At 38.5% G+C, this 19,194-nt stretch overlaps 1 long non-coding RNA gene across 1 annotated transcript; it reads right to left on the bottom strand.

Moving 5' to 3' along the window:
- Positions 1-227: 227 nt before the first annotated feature.
- LOC116598184 lies at positions 228-2,481 on the bottom strand. Its single transcript, XR_004288983.1, has 3 exons — positions 2,318-2,481; positions 1,576-1,669; positions 228-618 (listed from the first exon to the last, which is right to left on the bottom strand). It is a non-coding gene; the product is annotated as an uncharacterized LOC116598184 (long non-coding RNA).
- Between the last annotated feature and the right edge of the window lie 16,713 nt (positions 2,482-19,194).

Below are 19,194 nucleotides of genomic sequence, written 5' to 3'. Positions count from 1 at the left end.
AGAGAGCCAGCCTCTGTAGCTAAGGCAGGTAACAATTCTGACCATCTATTGGACATTCACTCTGGCCTAGTCTCTTTGGACATAATAGTATTTCATTGAATCCTTACAACAACTTTCGCAAGCTTGACACTATGATTATGCTAACTTCATAAGTAAAAAAAAAAAAAAAAGACTCAGAACAGTGAGATGGAATTTCCTAATTAATGTTCCAATAAATAGCTGGGAGATATGTAGCCCTATAAACTTGCAGGCTAGGTTGGGTGTTTGGGGGTTACTAACAAGAAACCAGGGTTTGGATGCAAGTCTTCTTGATTTTCTAGATGATATTTAGTGTGTAGGCCCAGCCTCAGTTGCCTCTCTGCCCAAACATACTGTTTATGTAACAACACACGTTGCATTAGAAAATACTTTTGACATATTAACAAATGTTTGGCTTGGAGTTCTGGGACTCCAAGGAAAAAGGTCTTCCCTCTCTGTTGTAGAGCTGATAGGTTTTCTATCAGACATGCGGAAGTATAGGGATCAGGGGTTGTTTCATAATGAGGCCCCACTGCAGGCTGTGTATAAATCGGATTGCTCTTCTTAGTTATGTTTTCCTGATGCCCACAGTAGTTTGACCTAAATGAATAGATAATTACTCAGGCTGTTACAAACATTCCGATCCATTTGGTGATCCCTTTATTAAATGAAACAGGCCCTTTTATTCCTTTTCTGATACTGCCTGTTAATAGAATAATCTCAAAGCTATTAGCATTTAAAGAGGAATTAGACAAAGATGTCCGGAATTGTCCCTTCTCCGGGCTCGTGGTTGCTCATGGGACCCTTGCTTTAGCTAATTAGCCTGAAATGAATATTAAGTGCATTGGTCTCTATCAAACACATCCTGGAAGGAAGGCTTTTGTGAAAGTCATTTCAGTTGCAGACTTAGGTTGCCCATACCTAAGGATCTAAACCCAAAACAGTAGGCACTGGGAACATTCCGGAATTCAAACAAAACAAAACAAAATGCACAGAAGATAATACAAGAAGGGCTCTTACACTTCTTGAAATGCCCTTGTCTAAGTCCCAAAGCCACATGGTGCTTTGTTTTCATGGGAACCAACTAGACAAAAAGATATAATATCTCTTCCCTTTACTTTATCACCCCCAGGAAAGCTAATAAGACCTTTCCCTCGAGCGTGGCTTAGAGAGTAGGTGTTTTGCTCTGGGAACACATAGGCCTCCAGTCACATCCTGCCTAAGACTTACTTGAGCTATGGGACCTTGGGCAGATAATCTCCTTAAGTCCAAATTTGTACATCACTAATATGAATAAAAACCTTTAATATATTTCTTATGCGATAGGGTGTGAAATGGACATCATAAAGTTTATTTAACAAATATCAGATATTAATAATAAAGACGGGGTTAAGAGCCCTGGAACATGGCATCGGAAAGCAGTAAGATTCTAGCTCTTGCCAGTTAAATGTTAAAATTACCAGAGGAAAGAAGACACTTGTGTTTTCTTCTTTTTGGGAGATGTTGTGATGTGGCACTGTAGTATGGGAAAAAGAGGAAAAAAAAAAAAAACAAAACCTTGAAGTTAGGTGACAATAAAGACCTAAATATGAATCCCATGTTCTGTTTCCAATGTAGGGCATACTTCTTTAAGCTCTTGGAAATCCAGTATCTGTAAAATGGAGATGGTTACACTTACCTCTGAGTGCTACTTGGGCTGAATTTAATGAGAAATGTTTATCACACACCTAGCACACTAATTATGCTCAGTATCCTGTGGTTCTGTTTTCCTTTTTCCTTTTCTGGGATGTGTATGAACTCCTCCCATTCATAAGAGTGTTCCTCCCATTGATAGAGCTGGAGAGGGGAGGATAGAGTTGGGAAGGTGAGGGGTGAGCAGATCGGTAGCCAAGTGTGCGGGAGAGCTGCTGGGAAGCCGTCAGTGGTAGAATGCAAAAGTGGGGGTGCTGTTTAACCCCCCTGCAAATCGCCCTGAAACCCAAATGAAATGATAACTCCTCAATACTTCAGAAACCCTAACCTAATTTTCAAAGAAGACACTCGAAAGAGTTGTTGTTTCAGAGAAACACTTGAAAACATGCTTGCTAATTTTCGAGTTGTTTCCCTGTGTCTTGGCATGTCACCTTGATGTCAGAGAGCAAGACTGTGCGAATTGGGTTCTGCCTCCTAGCCCGCTCCTGGGTTTCTGCTGCAAAAGGAAGAGTTGGTAGGCCAGTAAGGGAGAGATTAGAACATTTGTGCTTCTGAGGATGGGAGAGCCTCTTTTCTAATCAGGGACAAATACAAGACCCACACCTACAGATTGAGTCTCTCTAAGCATCCATCCAGACAAAGCCATGTGGGGTAGGGGTGGGGCCTCCTCTCAGGCCTGACTTGGGCCCCTGTACTTCCTCAGTCTTCTCAATTCTCTACCCACTGCTTGGAGCACCACAGGATTCAGAGCCCTCCTGCTGGAGCTGCAAAGCCGGCTGCAGATCCTCTTGAATTCTTCCCATCATTTGAGTCGCACGTGTCTCAGTCACAATAAGGCACCTGCACGCATTGCCCTTGTCACCATGACAACCAGCACTGGAGGGGGATGAGGCAGGCAGCACAGAAGGAGGTCTGTGTTCCTGCTTTCCTGCTGGTGGTGCTGGTGACATACAGTCCTTCCCATAGCCAGTGTGATGCTATCTTGGTGGCCTTTCACCTCTACTTCTGGGGCCAAACTACAGGTGGGGCTGGGCTGAAAGCTGAATTCCAGAAGCAATTTAGGAAGGAGGTGTTGGAAGGAGATGTTTCCAGGCTCCAGGGAATAGAGAGCTGCCTTTTTCCTCTTGTCAGTACTGTCTGAGCTACAGTCTTTTAACAGATGAGGTGCTTTCCTCATGAACAGGAAAAAAAGAGGGGAAAAAAAAGAATTCAGTCAATTACTTATGGGGGCTTAACAAGCCACTGGTCTCATTGGCTGCACCTTCCACCACCGCCATCAAATGGCTTGGTTTCAGCAGTGAATCAGAACAAAAAATACTGAATCTCTGGAATAAGAAGGACAGGTTTGAACCTGCCTTTGGGCTTTGTAGTTATGTATGCTCCATCAACTCCTGACCTCTCTGAGGCTCTGAAATCGAGCAATGACTGATCAATAGATCCATTATTGATTCATTGTGAGAGTGAAAAGACTGTGATAAATGTAATATGCCCACACACCTACGGCCAGAAAGACAAATAATTGTGGCTTTTCCTATATTACCATGGACATAGAGGTATCAATAGATTAAGATTATGGTTTTGAACTTCCTTTTTGGAAATAGTGGGAATTAACAAAAAGTATTTCCCCAGGATCCCAATACAGCCAGTATTTGAAGGTATTTTTAAAGTGTGCTCCTGGGATCTGTATCGTCAGCATCACCTGGGGGCTTGTTAAAGATGCAAATTTTTTGGCACCACCCCCAGATCTACAGAAGCAGAATTCTGGAGGTGGGACTCAGCATCCTGTGTTTTAACAAGCTCCTGTTTAAACTGGAGAATCATTTACTCTAGCGGAAGTAGAGAATACTTGACACAGAGCTTCTTGGGGACAAAAAGGGTATCTTGCCTATTTTTCGGTTTCTGGTGCTTAATACAATGACTGACACTATTTGCTCTCTGCAAACATTTGCTGAGTGAATGGATCTCCTGCTGTACTGTTGGTATGGGTCCAGCATTGACCCACCGTGACTTTGTTGTCTTTGTTTTCCATCTCCCATGCAACCAGGAACAGTAGGAGAAACTTGCTGCCCATTTACAGTCTTTTAACTGTCTTGATAGTCCCATTCTAGCGTCAAAGACATAAGGAATGCTATTAAATATAGTTAAACAGAAATCGTTTCCTCTGACTTGACCTCTCAGTGCTTTTACTTTTTAATAAGCTTCCGTACTGTGGCTCTCCAGAAGGATGTGGACTCTGGCTCAGGCATCATGCTGCCTCCAGCACTCCTTAGTCATGTGATGGGCAGATTTAAGACTTCTCAGCCTCAATTTTTTTTATATCATTATACATTTTTCATATTCACAGCAGCACACCCTTTGGTATGCAAATTATAAAAATTTAATGAAAATATGCTAATAATAAACATTCAACAACTTGATTCTCTCTTATTATTATATAAAGTAAATATTTTATAGGACTCGAGGTTTTATAATTTTAAAAAATCGGCCCACGTTTCTTGAATGGCATAATCCCTGAACCTGGGATGAAGAGAGGTTCTTCCTCAATTTATTTATTTTCCAGTAGAGGAGCAGTGTGATGGGGCAGCATTTGGGAAATAGATAGACCTGGATATAGAGGAGGGTCTCAGTAAGTATGTGCTCTTGTTAGTTTTATTAGTATGTGGAAAATAACATTTTTAAAATTTTTATTTTCCTGGTTGTTGTGACTGGATTGTCTAGCGACTGTAGTGAAAGAGTTGATTATTTTGGGGAAGGGGCAGTGCAGCCTGGAACCCAGCCCTGAACTTTTGATTCTAGTTTCTAAGTTTCACAAGGAGACTGAAAAATTGCTTTTGGTGTGGATAAAAGAACAACAAAAAATGGCAAATTTTCTTTGGTGAGAGCGAAAAGGATTTTTCTGGGAAGCCCCATAGCTGGGTTTACATGTTAATCACAAAGGCTAAAAGAAAAGGGTATAAAGATGTTATGAAAAGGAGGCAATAAGAAGGATAGAGAGGAGAAAGGGGGTGTCTGGGGAGGGAAAAAGGGCGAAAAAAAGAGAAAAGAAACAGCATGAGAGAATGATGCTGGAAATTTTGAAAACATTGGGTAAACACTCTTCTTTGAACTTAAACAGAAGATTGGGAGACTCAGAAACATGGCATAGAGTCGCAGTGTCCAAGGGAGGTCCTTAAGCCAATGGACTTGAGGTTAGCTCTATATTGTCCCATACATTGTAGCCAGATTTGGAGAGAGCAGTCAAGATTTCCTTGTTGCCTTTGGGGATAGAGAAGTGCTCAGAACACTAAGGAGAAAAGGCAGCAGCCGACCCATCGTCGTCGTCACCATCATCACCACAAATGTTAGCGTCTGTCCAAAAGGCCAAACAGAGCTGGCCACACTTCAGTAGATACCATTGCAGAATGCTGTTCACCAAGTTGACCAAGTATACACAAGGATGACAGCCAGACAGGACAGAGACCTACACCCAGGAAAACAAGTTCCACAAGTTTCCCCAAATGAAGGTCATTTAGAACCAGAGATGATTTTCTCAGATGAGGACAACGTGAAAAGTATCTGGGAACATAGGTCTCTTTCTTACAGTTCATCCTTGACTCATTTTCCTGAGAGATGAACAAGGGGATGAAGAGGAGAAAGAAATACTGAAAACCAGAGTAAGCAGGTAGTAAATGAAAGAATAATGCTTGAGTTTGGTGAAAACAAAAAAAGAAGAAGCAAACAGTATGCTTCAGGTAACTTAAGTAACTTCAGTGGGGGGAAGGTAGAATAATTTGTCCTCTCTAAGCAGATGGTTGAGTTTGGTCAGAATTTCAGCTAGAAACCAGTAAGATTTCCTTTTTTCACACATTAATCATAGAATATAAATGTCACTGTCTGTACCATTACTTGCACATGGCATGTTTGACTGAACTTTGTAGGAGGAAGGATAAGACCCTCTGTCACATGGAAAGGCTCATATAAGAGAGGTTTTCCCAAATAGGAAGGAATTCTGAATGCTGAGGTGTCAAAGGATGATAAGATACTACTCATTTCTGTATGTCCATCTCCTACAAGAGCAGTGATGTTAGGTCACTGTGGCTGAATGAATGCGTGAATGTGTTAGAAGGGCCGTGGGGAGGCCACTCCTTTGAGATGGGAGTATCACACATGGCTTCCTAGAAGACACAGGACTTCACTATTCAGTCACTGTACCCAGAGTCATTCTTTTAACATATGTCAGATATGTAGCTCCTCTGCCCCAAACTCTTCATTAAGGCCTTTGCACTGGTTGTTTTCTTGGCTCAACAATTCTTCTGCCAAGCACCTGCAATTCTAATATATCATTTATGTATTTTTACCCCTTTTCTTTATTTTCTGTTTCCTTCTGGAGTGAATGCTTCACAAAGGCAGGGACTATTTTTGGCTGTTTTGTTTAAAAATGTTTTGATTCATTAGAATAGTTCCTGGCACATAATAGACAATCAGTAAATATATGCACAGTGAATGAATGAATGAATGAATGAATAAGTGAGTGAATGAATGAAGTGTGAATAGGATGACCACTCAACAAATCTTTTTTTAGGCATCTTTTTTTTTGTTGTTTTTTAAGATTTATTTATTTATTTGACAGAGATCACAAGTAGGCAGAGAGTCAGGCAGAGAGAGAGGGAGAAGCAGGCTCCCCGCCAAGCAGAGATCCTGATGCGAGGCTCGATCCCAGGACCCTGGGATCATGACCTGAGCTGAAGGCAGAGGCTTTGACCCACTAAGCCACCCAGGCACCCCTTAAGCATCTTTTAAAATAGATTTAATAATTAGTTCATAGAGGACTGTGCCATATGTTTTAAATGAGTTCTTCATTGCAGATAGATAACTCAGAATGTGAATGAGTTGACCTATTCTTCCTAAAGAAAAGATGAAATTCCCATTATGGAAGAACAGTCTTCTATTACTAGCCATAGTTCTTGAGTGGAGGAAATTATCTGATTTCCCTTCATATTCACTTCTCAAAGATGTTGCAGGCTCTCATGGGGATTCAGGGAAAGATTTACCCATAAAAGCCATCTAGTAAATAAATTTCCCAGTGAAATTCTTGCTGGAGACCAAAGTCTCCAAGATCTCATTAAATTGTTATGCACACAAAATGCTTCTTCACTGCCTGGGTCACTTTGCTGTCAAGGTACATTGTCAAGGAAAGGTGATGAATCTCATGGATTTTTCCTCTGTCTCACCCAGTTTCAAGTCAGAAAGATTGTCCTCCGCCCAACACGAATCCAAACGGGCTGAGAGGCAACAATGAAATGTTCAAAAGAAACTACAGTGGCTTTGCTCACATGGAGTCTTTCTGAGATGTGAACACTGAGGACCTTGGGTCCTTGGGATACTTTTGTTGCAAAGAAACTGAATTCCTTTCAAGTGTCGTTACATTGAAAAGAGGAACAATGTTGCGGAGCCATTGTTATGTCTTCCTAGAGCAAATGTGCACAGCTTTCAAGTTAAAACTGGACATTTGAAAATCTAAAAACTGTCTCCGTGGACTTTTATATTAGAATCTCTCTATAATATGTGGATCAGTGGGATCCTTTGGAACCTACGTTCATTGTGCCCACATGAAATAGGCCAGACCCTACTGGGAATTTAAAAAAAAAAAAAAAAAAAAAGTAAACTGCTCATTCATTTAATGGAACTGGGTGGGAATGGGGAGGGGGAAGATTTTTACTTTCAGGAGACTGAGTATAGAAGCAGATATAGGTGTGAGATATGAGATGGGAAGAGAAGAGTTGTTTATAGTATGTCAGCTCTTCAGGTATTTTATTTCTATAAAACAGTGATACACTTGATGTAATTTTTCAGTGCTTCTCTTCAAATGTAGATATGGACATAGTTTAATTTTATGAAAGCATTTTTCTTGCAATAACCTTGTGTACTTCAAAATTCAAAGTACCTGAAAGAAAATAGGAAAAAATATTGCCTTACAAATATGTTGTGTTGCTAAGATCCATAATAGAATAGTTTTATCAGATATATTCTTGATAGGCTTTGGTTTTTATTTTTTATTTAGACCTTCTGATAAATTAAAAAGACTTACTGGATAATATTTTTGCAACCTAAAAATGGTTGCTGCCACAAGATGAAAACCAAAGACAAAACAAAACTCTTGTTTCTTGAACACTTACTCATTATAGACCAGAAACTTCGTTAAGTGATAAAGACTTTATTTCACTGAGTCTTCATAGCTATGAGAAATGACAGTTTCCACCTTACATAAGAGGAAACTGGCACTCAGAGAGTATAAATTATTTTTCCAAGGTCTCAAAACTTTCAAGGGAGAGGGATCCACAAACTCAGCTACTCTACTGACTTTTAAACCTGTTGACCTCAATGTCTACTCACACATCCTCTACACTGAAAAAAAAAATTCTATTTTCTGTCCATAGAACCTGGCTTACTCTATTTTTTTCCCCATTTTATTTGGGAAAATAACATAATGTTAAAAAATAAGCATTCCTCATGCTAGTTGCTTAAAATAATTAAAGGACATTATGTTTACACAAACATTTAGGCAAGTATATTTTTGCATGATTGTAGTCAGTATGAACGTAGAATTTTATATTTGATATTTTAATTTTATGTCATATACGTTTGACATGTTGAAGTTTTAAAACTGTTTAAAAATATTTGTGTAACATTTCAATGAGTGGACACACAATAATTTTGGACATTTTTTAATTTTTCATCTTTAGGCATATGGTTAATATCGCAGTCAACATCTTAATTATAAGGAATAAAAAAAAGCTAAATAAATGGTTTCTCCAGAATGATTTCAGAATGGGATTACTGAAATATCTTTATTTCTGTTGATATGCAATCATATTTTGCTTTTCAAAATGATAGAAGCCCATCACAGTTGTACCCCCAAATTCTTTGTGTTTATAAAGACATCTTCACTGTGGCAATTGTGATTTATTTTAAAAGTTCATCTGTGCAGTAGCCATGAAATACAGCTTCATTGTTTTAATTTGCACTAATTTGATTATTTGTAAGATAGAACTCCTCCCTGTATTCATTTAGAATGTTTATTTTCCCATTTGATAGTGCAGATGAATGGTATTACTTAAATACATTATTTTATCATTTTTCATAGTCACAAAGAATACATACATATCTCTTAATCTCTTAATCTAAGTAAATATATAGTATATATACCTGTAGAAATATAAGTATATATGTATATTTCACCTTAGTTAGATGAAATCATTGCAGGATACAAAATACCAAATGATTAATTTCCCTGAGAGGATATCAGAAACTCTAGTTATCTTTATCATATACTATGGAGAACTTAAATTATTTACTTTAAAGAGATAATCCATATTGCCTTTCCTTGACTCTTAAGCTTGTAGTAACTCAATAAAATAGTCATCCCAGGCTAATTAAGGGATTGTCATTAGAGCCCCATCATATGCAGGCTGGTGACCTTACTGGATATGAAGCTTGTGGCCCAAGAGTGCAGATGACAGATGCAAGGTTTCGAGCCCCAGTGGTGCCTGCACTCTGTGCCATGCTTTGGCCTCTGAGAAGGGTCCGTAGGAGAAAGCCCAAGATTTCAGTGCAGGCTTTTGACCAATGCACAGGAATAAGTTCTAAGTGTCTCGCACAGCAGCTGCCATCTAGAGACCCACTACTTAAGTTGTAGGTATTTTTTGGTCTGGTAAATTTTCATGAAACTGTGTCTATACAAAGGATTTAGAATTATAAAACTTATCTTTGAAGTAGAAGCAATAGAGTCTGTCTACTTGTTTGACATGGATGACTCCAGAGAGGGTAAAGGGCTTGCACCAAGACAGACAAAACTTCTTTCATATTGCTTGGTAAGCACAATCATGGTGGGCCATATTTCAGAGACTTTTTGACCCCACAAGTGGACAGTGAAAGGCTGTGACTTTGAGTGAAGAGTCATGAGAGCGTGTGTCTCTCATTCTTCCTTTTTTCCATCCTGGTTAAAACCCTCTCTGAAATTAATCAGGAACAGAACACCTACACAGCACCAGGCATTCCCAAAAATTTATATGGCCTGAGAAGTGACATCATTTATTTTAAAAAATAAGTTTATCTACCTTATCATTCATTCCCCAGTCAGGGAGTCAGTGTGCAGCAGGGCACAACAGAAAATTTAAACTTAAGCGTTTTGACTTGTAAGTTCTCTGCCAGTTACTTAGCAATGTCCCTGAGCTAGAGAGATGGCATACCTGACACGAAGTTTCTGATTTCTGAAATGACAGACTGGACCAGCTTCGTGAGTTTTCTTCCTGCTGTCACATTTTGTGATTCTTGAGTAACATATGCATCGAGCATCTACTTCTGGCACAAGCCCTTCTGGCTTAGAAGAAAAGTCTGAAAGAAGTATAAGATATATTCCCTGCAGTTCCAGAAGTTTTAATCTTGTGATCTTCCACAAACATAGCTGACAAGTGACAAGGCATGCACCCAAAGAAGTGGTACATACAAGAGTCATGCTTTGGGGGTGCCTTGATGATCAATGATACAGTACCAAGTGTGTGGAGGATGGAGAGGTAACACATCCTGGACTCAAAGCTCTGCAGACCTGTGTTCCCACTTCTACTACAGCACCTGTTTCCTGTGCTGTGTGGTTTAAGTGATTAGACTTCTTAAGATTTAGTCTGCTTATCCATCCCCATCAAATGAGAAGGTAATAATGGCCTTGACTAGTTTACTATTCAAAGAGTTAGAGACGGAATGTGTAGTGTGTCCCCTTGTATGTTGCAGGCACCTAAAAAATGGCAGACAAGAGATGGAGAAGGGAGGAGATACAGGAAGTGGAGAAATGTGAGCGGTACAAACAAAGCCTTTGGGTTGGGTCTTCCAGTATTTTGTTGCTGTTGGACTTTCAGTTGAATAAAGAAATTTGCACAATGTGGCATGCATGTTATCATTTACATCATGGAGCTTCATGTTTTAGTGGGACAAACTACCCCCCCCAAAAAAAAAAGAATGGAAATATAGTGTTACTGTGATGTATGCTTTTAATGTCTGGTGCACATTGAGAACTTATAGCAAGATGACCTGATTTAATCTGATGTGTTAGAAAGATGGTTCTCTAAGGGAGTGACCTCTGTGCTGAAATCTGAAGGATGCTCAACTGATGAAGTGAGGGGAGGTATACACAGAAGACCCTGACGTGGGAAGGAGGGTGGCACATCCTCCTTAGTAGTTAATGGTTAATAGAACTAGAGCAAGGAATCAAGCAGGAGTGGTGCCATAGGGTCCAATGGGTGGAAATCATGAAGGGAAAACTTCAGGGTTGAGAGGGGATCCTTGCTCAACATATCTGTCAGGGTTCTTGCTTATGGCAAGGTCCAGGGTGATCAAATATCAGCTGGGGGATGAGGAAGGATCGGCAAGTCAATGAGATAATGGGGTGGAGATGGGCTGGGCGGGGAGTCTCACTAAACCAAGACAGCAAGAGTCGTGCTACAATAGACATCACAGTGTAGACTTAGAAAGCTTAGAGGAGCCTGACTAGAGTCTGGAAAGGGAGACAATCTTTGTCAGATGTAACTGCAATTTATTTTCAGTTAATATATCTGATTAATAAGGAAAAACTGAATAATATCTTCCTAAAAGTATATACTACTTTTGTACATCAAGTCATAACACCTTCTAAAATATTTTTTCTATTATTCACATACTGTGCTAAGTTCAAAATAATCAACATCTATAAGGATATTATTCACATACTGTGCTAAGTTCAAGTTTTCTATTATGCACATACTGTGCTAAGTTCAAAATGATCAACATCTATAAAGAAGTTTCCTTAAAGTGTAGGGCTGTTTTCTGTGTGCTAAACCATTAAGGATAAACATTTACAGGGCTTAGTCTTGCAATAAGTGTTGTCACAGGAGTTCTTTCCTTTGATGGGCGTTGGGTTCTGTGCCATCCTTTCAATAAAACTTATAATAAGACAGCATTATGCTTATGGAACTTGGGATGGAGCAGTGGACAAAAGAAATGTGTTATGTTCTCTAATGGAGCTCTTTCTTTTCTTCTTCAAATCACTACCAAGGAGCACCTGGATGGCTCAGTGGGTTAAAGCCTCTGCCTTTGGCTTGGGTCATGATCCCAGGGTCCTGGGATGGAGCCCCGCATCGGGCTCTCTGCTCCACGGAGAACCTGCTTCCTCCTCTCTCTCTGCCTGCCTCTCTGCCTACTTGTGATCTCTGTCTGTCAAATAAATAAATAAAATCTTAAAAAAAAAATCACTACCAAAAGCCTTTAGTTCTGACTGTAAAGTCCTGGATCTATCTTGGCAGATTCCAAACTTTATATTTATATTGTCCTTCATAGGCTTATTCTTATATTCATATGTGATCTTCGTGACAGTTCTCTGTGAAGTTGGGGCAAAAGAGGATAGGGATTAAGAATTTGAACTTTGTAGAGCACCTGGGTGATACGGTCGGCTAAATGTCTGACTCAGGGTTTTGGTTCAGGTTGTGATCTCAGGGTCATGGAATCGAGCCCCACGTCGGGCTCTGTGCTCAGCTTTAGAGTCTGCTTGGGACTCTGTCTCTCTCTCTCTCCTGCCAACACCCCTTTCGCCCCCCTCTCTTTCTTTCTCAAATACATAAATAAATCTTTATTAAAAAAAAAAAGAAGAAGAACTTGAGTTTTTTTAGCAGACTAGCTGGGGTTCAAATTGTGGCTCTGCTATTCGTTCGTTAGTGCTTTTTTGGTAAGTACTTCACATGGATCATTTTAAACTCAAATATACCTCTAAGTGAGAAGTATTATTTTCATCTGTGGAGGAGAAAATTGATGTGCAGAGAGGTAAAGATGTTTTTCCAAGGGCACACACCTAGCTTTAAAATGTAAGACAATGCTGTTTCTTAAGGTTAGCAACTTTTTCTTCTATAATAATTAAAAAATGTTTCATATTTTCCTGACTCTGAAATTCTACAAACCTCTTGAGGTGGACCAATCTCTGGGCCCCTAAATACTCTGCCTTATTAAAAACCAACAAAGTCTCCTGTTGAAAGAGTTGCCTGGCCAGGGAAAACATTTTTTCTTGTTTCTTAATGGAAAATCAAGCCTCCTGATTAAAACAGAGTAATAGTTTTGAAAGCTTCCTCTTGACAGAGCATTTGCTTTCTCATTTCCTAATGAATTACTCCCCAAAGAAACTCATTATATTTCAAGGCACAAGCCTCTCCAGAGACCTCCCCACCTCCACCATTCACTTGCAAAAATGTTCATCATTTAGAAACCCCTAGGCTTTGCCAAATTCACTGAGTCCTCTCCTCAGCTTATCGATAACTCTTTGTTCTAAGTTACGATCAAGAGCAGCTTTGCCCCCAGATAAACAGGAAAGGAAACCTTCTCTTCCAGAAAGGGAACATTTTGCCCATGTGATGAAAGGATGCAACTATTAATATGATTATGTTATTGTTTTATGATTATTATTAACATTATAATTATAGTGTAGTTAAAAGTCTTGGGGTGTACACATAAAAGGCTTTATTGTTTCTAACAAGAATTCCCGATAAGGCTCAATTGATCCCTCTCTTTCTCACATGGGATCTGGTACCCTTTGTGATATCTAATTTCATAACATTTTAGGCTCTTTTTAGGTTATTGAAGGAATTTTATTTTGGTTCTTAAGGTTCAGACCTTTTAATTATATAACTTCAAATCCAAATCCCAAAGAAAGCGCAGGCTGTTGCATGTAAACAACTCATGGTAGCTGTTGGGTTGAAGTATGGGGGTCTGTTCTCTTTGGCACATCCCTCCCTTCACGATGAGAACCTCTTGGGTGTTGGCATGAGAAGAAAGAGTGGGGAGGATATGTAAGTTGGGTTTTTGTTTTCCCTGGACAGCTTTGGACTACTTTCCTGCCTTCTTGATTCTGAGGGGGAAGTGAACTACTGGTTGTTGTTGGTTTTTTTTATAAGCTTTTATTTATTTGTATATTTATATATTTGTTTGTTTGTTTATCTGAGAGAGAGTGAGTGGGGGTGAGGGTGAAGAGCAGAAGGAGAGGGACACACAGACTCCATTCTGAGCATGGAGCCCGACTCAGGGCTTGATCTCACAATCCTAAGGTCATGACCAAGGCCCAAATCAGGAGTTGAACACTTAACTGACTGAGCCACCCAGGTGCCTTAGACTACTGCTGGTTTTAAGAGCCATCATGCTGATGGTGGCTCAAATCCAAGCAGCCCCACTGAACACTGATTCTTAGCTCCTGAGTCACACTGCTGGTGTCATTACCACCTTCCTTTGCTGTGCATTTTTTCTTGTACCACTTCTAAAACACTGGGGCCCAATCTCACCTACTCAGTGTGGTCTCACCTGTGATATCTACAGACACTATGAGGATCCATCTTCTACACCTGTCCATCTCACCATGCTATTTCTCCTCAAGTCTCTTTGTCCTACCCTGGAAGCATTGGACAGGTTAGTCTGACTGGTAACCATTGAGACATGTACCCATCTTCCCTTGCGGTAGTTCCTTAAGGCTAGCCTAACAAATACCACAAATTGGTTGGCTTAAAGCAACAGAAATTTATTCTCTCACTGTTCTTAAGGCTGGAAGTCCAAAATCAAGGTGTTGCCAGGGCCACACTCCCTTTGAGACTCTGAATAGAATCCTTCTCTGCCTTTTCCTAACCTCTAATGGTAACCATTGCTCCCTAGCATTTTTTGTGTTGGATCACTCCAATCTCTGCTTCCGTTGTCACATGGCATTCTCCATGTCCCCACAACATCTTCTTATAGGGACTTACTGGATTTTGGCAGCCTACTTCAGTATAATCTTATCAAACTTAACTAATTACACCTATTACTCTTACCTCCAAATATGATCATATTCTGAGGTCCTCAGGGTTAGGACTTCAAAATATCTTTTTTGAGGAAATGATTATACCCAAAACACTCCTTTTTCCAGGCAAATTTGGCAAATGAATACCTTGGCTTTGAGAATCAGAAATAGTCACACGATTTCTTTCTGCCCCAACTGGAACATAAAGAAAGGATGTAGAATTTCTCCATGAATGAATATTGCATTATTCAAAACCAATAAACTTGTCTCCCCCCGCCCCATTATTTTTAAAACCATCTTGAGGTAAGGGGAGGGGGTATAACTAGGTCTTCTGAAATGCTGCTTTTCAGCAAGACATGAAAAGAAATGGTTGGTCCAAGAGCTAGCAGGTCTGAACTTCGAATGTTGTAAGCTTATCGCCTTTATCCTCACCTATGGGCTTTTGTTGTCAACCTGGGTAAACAACAAAAAAATTATACGTAGTATCTCACATCATCTTTTTATATTAATAATACTGCTGCTGCTGCTGATGATGATGATAGTGATATCCACAAAATTTGTGTGTGTATAGTTATACCTGGTACTGCCATATATACTCATTTAATTTTTGTACCGTTTGCATATACTGTCATAGTTCATTTTTTTATTGAGATACTTGTTTTTTTTCTTTTCTTAATTTTTAATTTTAAATGAATGTTAGCCTTACAGAAAAGTCACAAAAATAGAGAGTTTCCATCTGTTGCTTATCTCACTTCCCCGAATATTGAGTTATGTGATTTTAGTACAATTATCAAGGTCAAGAAATCAACCCTGTACACCACTATTAACTAAATTATAAAATTTATGTGTATTTCACCAGTTTTCCCACTGGTATCCTTTTTCTAGTCCAGAGTCTTATCTAGAATCCCAAATTGCATTTAATTTTTTATATTTTCTTAACTTCTTGTAGTCTGTAATATTTGTTAGTCTTTCCTTGGTTTCTACAGCCTTAACGCTTCTTGAAGAATATTGGTCAGTTGTTATATCCAATGTCCCTCAATCTTGGCTTTTCTCTTTCATTTTCTCCTGATTGGGCAGTCTGCACATAGGCGTTTTTGGAAAAAATACTGCTGAAATGCTTCTCTATCCTTTTTGGTGCTTGCTATCAGGGGGTTTATGATATTGTTATGGATTATTATTGGTGATACTGAGAGCTTTGTCAGTCCATAAAAGTGGTTCTGGTAGGTTTCTCCATTTAAGGTTAGGATCTTTTCCCTCTGCAGGAAGAAGTACTGTGAGGCAGATACTTTGAGGCTGTGCATATCCTGTTTCTCTTCAAAATTGTACCTATTAATTTTAGCATCCATCATGGCTCTTGTCTGCAGCAAGTATTAACTGTAGTGTAATGTTTATTTTCTACTCCCTTCTTCTTTTACATGTATTAATTGGAGTTCAATTGTAAGACTGTGCCGGCCTTTCTTCCCATTTATTTATCTATTTGTTTAGTCAGGATAGACTCAGGAAAAATAGTTATCTTTAAATTATGAGTTATAATTCAGTGTTGTCATGATTTGTTGTAGTTCAAATCATTCCTTCTCTGATATTAATGCGTGGGTATATGTGACTTAGTAAATATACATATATTTCCTAACTATTTCCGTTGAGAGGACCTGGACTCAGTGTAACCCCAGTACCAAAGAATACATTTAGCTCCTAATTCTTGGTTTCTAAATACAGTTTTACAATACAAGGAATTAAGAATCTTTGGAGAAGTCGTAGTTAACAAGGCTAAGACAAAGAAAAGAGAAGATAAGTCTGAGTAGGAAGTGTTAAAAAAGAAGTTTGGGGCTTATTGAAAGAACACACAAACCAACTCTGAAGGAACTCCTGATGGTCACATTTAATTTTTCAACTAAGTTGTAAGGTAGACTTAATTATCCCCTTTATACAGATGAAGAATGACATACAGAAACATTAAGTAACTTTCTTGAGGTCACACAGTTAATAAGCAGCAGAAAAAACACTAATATGGAAGAATTTTTGTTGCTGTTGTTTTTACCCCAAGGCTTATCCTTTTAACCGAACTACGGTACTTTCTCTCCCAAGCAGGTTTAGATCAGTGCCAATTAGCCTTGATACGGTGTGTTGATAATTTTTCTCTCAGGGCAAAGAAAACTTTCTGCCTCCATTGACAAGGCTGAATTTTACATTAATTGTCCAGGTCAGTTTGTAGAGAATTCCAATGAGTTCAATGCTGGTTTTAGAATAGAAATATGTGTAGCATAACCAATTTTTTTTTTTTTTTGTAAAATTGAAGCCACACTCCTGATCAGTGACCACAGATTTGAAGCAGATTCTTCCTTTAGCTTTGATTTCATCTTCAAAATTACTTCCTGTAGCTGTGAGAGTTGAACAGATGAGCATGCTATAGTATCTTTGGTTTGCACTTTTTAAAAATTACTAATTGTCTTTATACATTTTATTTTAAATCTGGTATCAGTATAATTCTGTTGCCGTGTTTCTTCTCCTCCTCCTCTTCCTCCCATGAGCACTTTTTCTTCTACTTTTAAAAATCTAACAGTTTTAATGGGTAATGTTTCAGAACTGATCATTCTGAGTCATTTTTACCCAGTGTATAGTAAACCCTTTTTAATGAGTAGATACAGGTCTTGTTTTATTTTCAGAAAGTTTTCTTGGGTTATAGTTTTAAGCATTAGTTTTGTTTTATTGTTCTGATGTTTGGCCTTATGTCATCAATTATATGTATTTTGGACTTCCTTTGCTTGTCATTTATTTCAGCCACTTTCTCTCTGACCAGTTTTACATGTTTATATAATGTTCATTCTTGGTTGTTATCTGGTTTGCTTGAATTTTCCAAATTAAGTATTTTTCATTATTTATATCAACTTTATTTTTTTTTACAAGTTTTAATGTATGGAGAAATGGAGAACATTGTACAGAGATCTCATACACTGCAATCCAGTTTTCCCTATGATTAATATCTTACATTAGTTTTGCATGTGTATTGTAATTAATGAATCAGTAATGAAAGACAACTCATATTTGTACTTCATTCAGATCTCCTTAGTTTTTACCTAATCCCCCTTTTCTGTTCCAGGATCCCAAACAAGGTACTACATTGGATTTAGTTGTCATGTTTCCTAGGCATCTCTGGACTATGAGAATTTCTCATGTTTTTACTGTTTTTGATGATGATATTTTTGTAGGTCAGGTGTTTGGTAGAATGACACTCTATTTGTCTGGTGTTTTGTTTTGCTTTTTTTCCAAGGGAAGACTGGGGCTATGAGTTTTTTGGGGAGGAAGACCATGGATGTAAAATGCCATTTTCATGAAATCATTTTAAGGTTACATATAACAAACATGTTTTCTCAGTTGATTTTGACCTTGAACACTGAGATAGTGTTTGCCAGATTTTTCTACCATGAAGCTGTTCTCCACCACCCGCCCCCCCATTCATACTGTAGACTCTAGGAGGAAATCAGTGTACTTCCCACACTTAAGTTTTTCATTTGATTACAGTATGGAGGATAGAGTAAGTCCACAAATTATTTGGAATTCTAACACACACATTCATCTATTCCATTCATTTAATTATACCATTGTTTATTTATATCAGTATGATCTCATGGGTATTTATTTTATACTATGGGTATACTTTATGCTTCTTTATACTATTGGTTATAGTACATTGCTTCTTTACTTTTTTGCTCAAATTTTTTTAGCTTTGGCCATTGGGAACTCTTTCTGTTGTTTCCTCTGTGCCTTTGACATACCACCATTAAATTGTTTGTGGGAGATCTACTAAAGCACTTACTTAGGGACATTACCACATGCTCCAGACTAATCTAATGTATTTTTACCCCAGTCCTTGGATCAATCATTTCTTCAAGTAGCTCTGGTCCCTTTTATTGGAGAACAATATTAGAAAGCAAAATCATGGTACTAGGTGTCCTTGTTGCTACTGGAGTATCATTGATTCTAGGCCATTTCAATGGACAAAAGGAATAGATATCTGTATATACACATATCTATAATTTTTTTTATGTAATCTATCTTCACTCTATTAAGCTACACATGAGTTGTTACTGATGTTTCTTGCTCTTATCAATTATCAGCAGGCTCCCCTTGCATATGAGTAAACACTTATTCTAACTCTTATGTCCAAGGAATCTGGATTTCACTATCTGTCATCTATTTACTTAATTTTTCAGTTCTAGTATACATGTGCAGCACTCTGAAGATTGCTAATCCATACCCCATGGGAAAGAACTTTGCCAGCCAGAACACAGTGCTTACGTGCAGTGACAGGTTGCCCTCACTTCCACATTACTTAGGGCAGCAGCTTCCTCATTCACTCCCAACACTAAAGTTGTTTCATATATTTGTAATATGGTTAAATTCTTTTGCACCATGCTACATTTCATTCAGTGATCCTGAGATGTCCTAATTTTTAAAAAAAAAATAATAAAGTTTCAATCTTTGGGCTGTAAATTTTATGGGTTTTGACAAACGCATAATGACATATATCTACCATTACGTTATCACACAGAGTAGTTTCTCCATTATATGAATACACCCTGTGTTTGATCTATTAAATCTTCCTTCTCAGGGACATCTGGCAACTGTTGGAGGAGGTCATCAAGATGACATGACCCCCAGTTGAACCATAA

Source organism: Mustela erminea, chromosome 9 (genome assembly GCF_009829155.1).
Source record: "Mustela erminea isolate mMusErm1 chromosome 9, mMusErm1.Pri, whole genome shotgun sequence".
NCBI lineage: Eukaryota > Metazoa > Chordata > Mammalia > Carnivora > Mustelidae > Mustela > Mustela erminea.
This window is presented reverse-complemented; position numbering and strand designations above follow the sequence as displayed.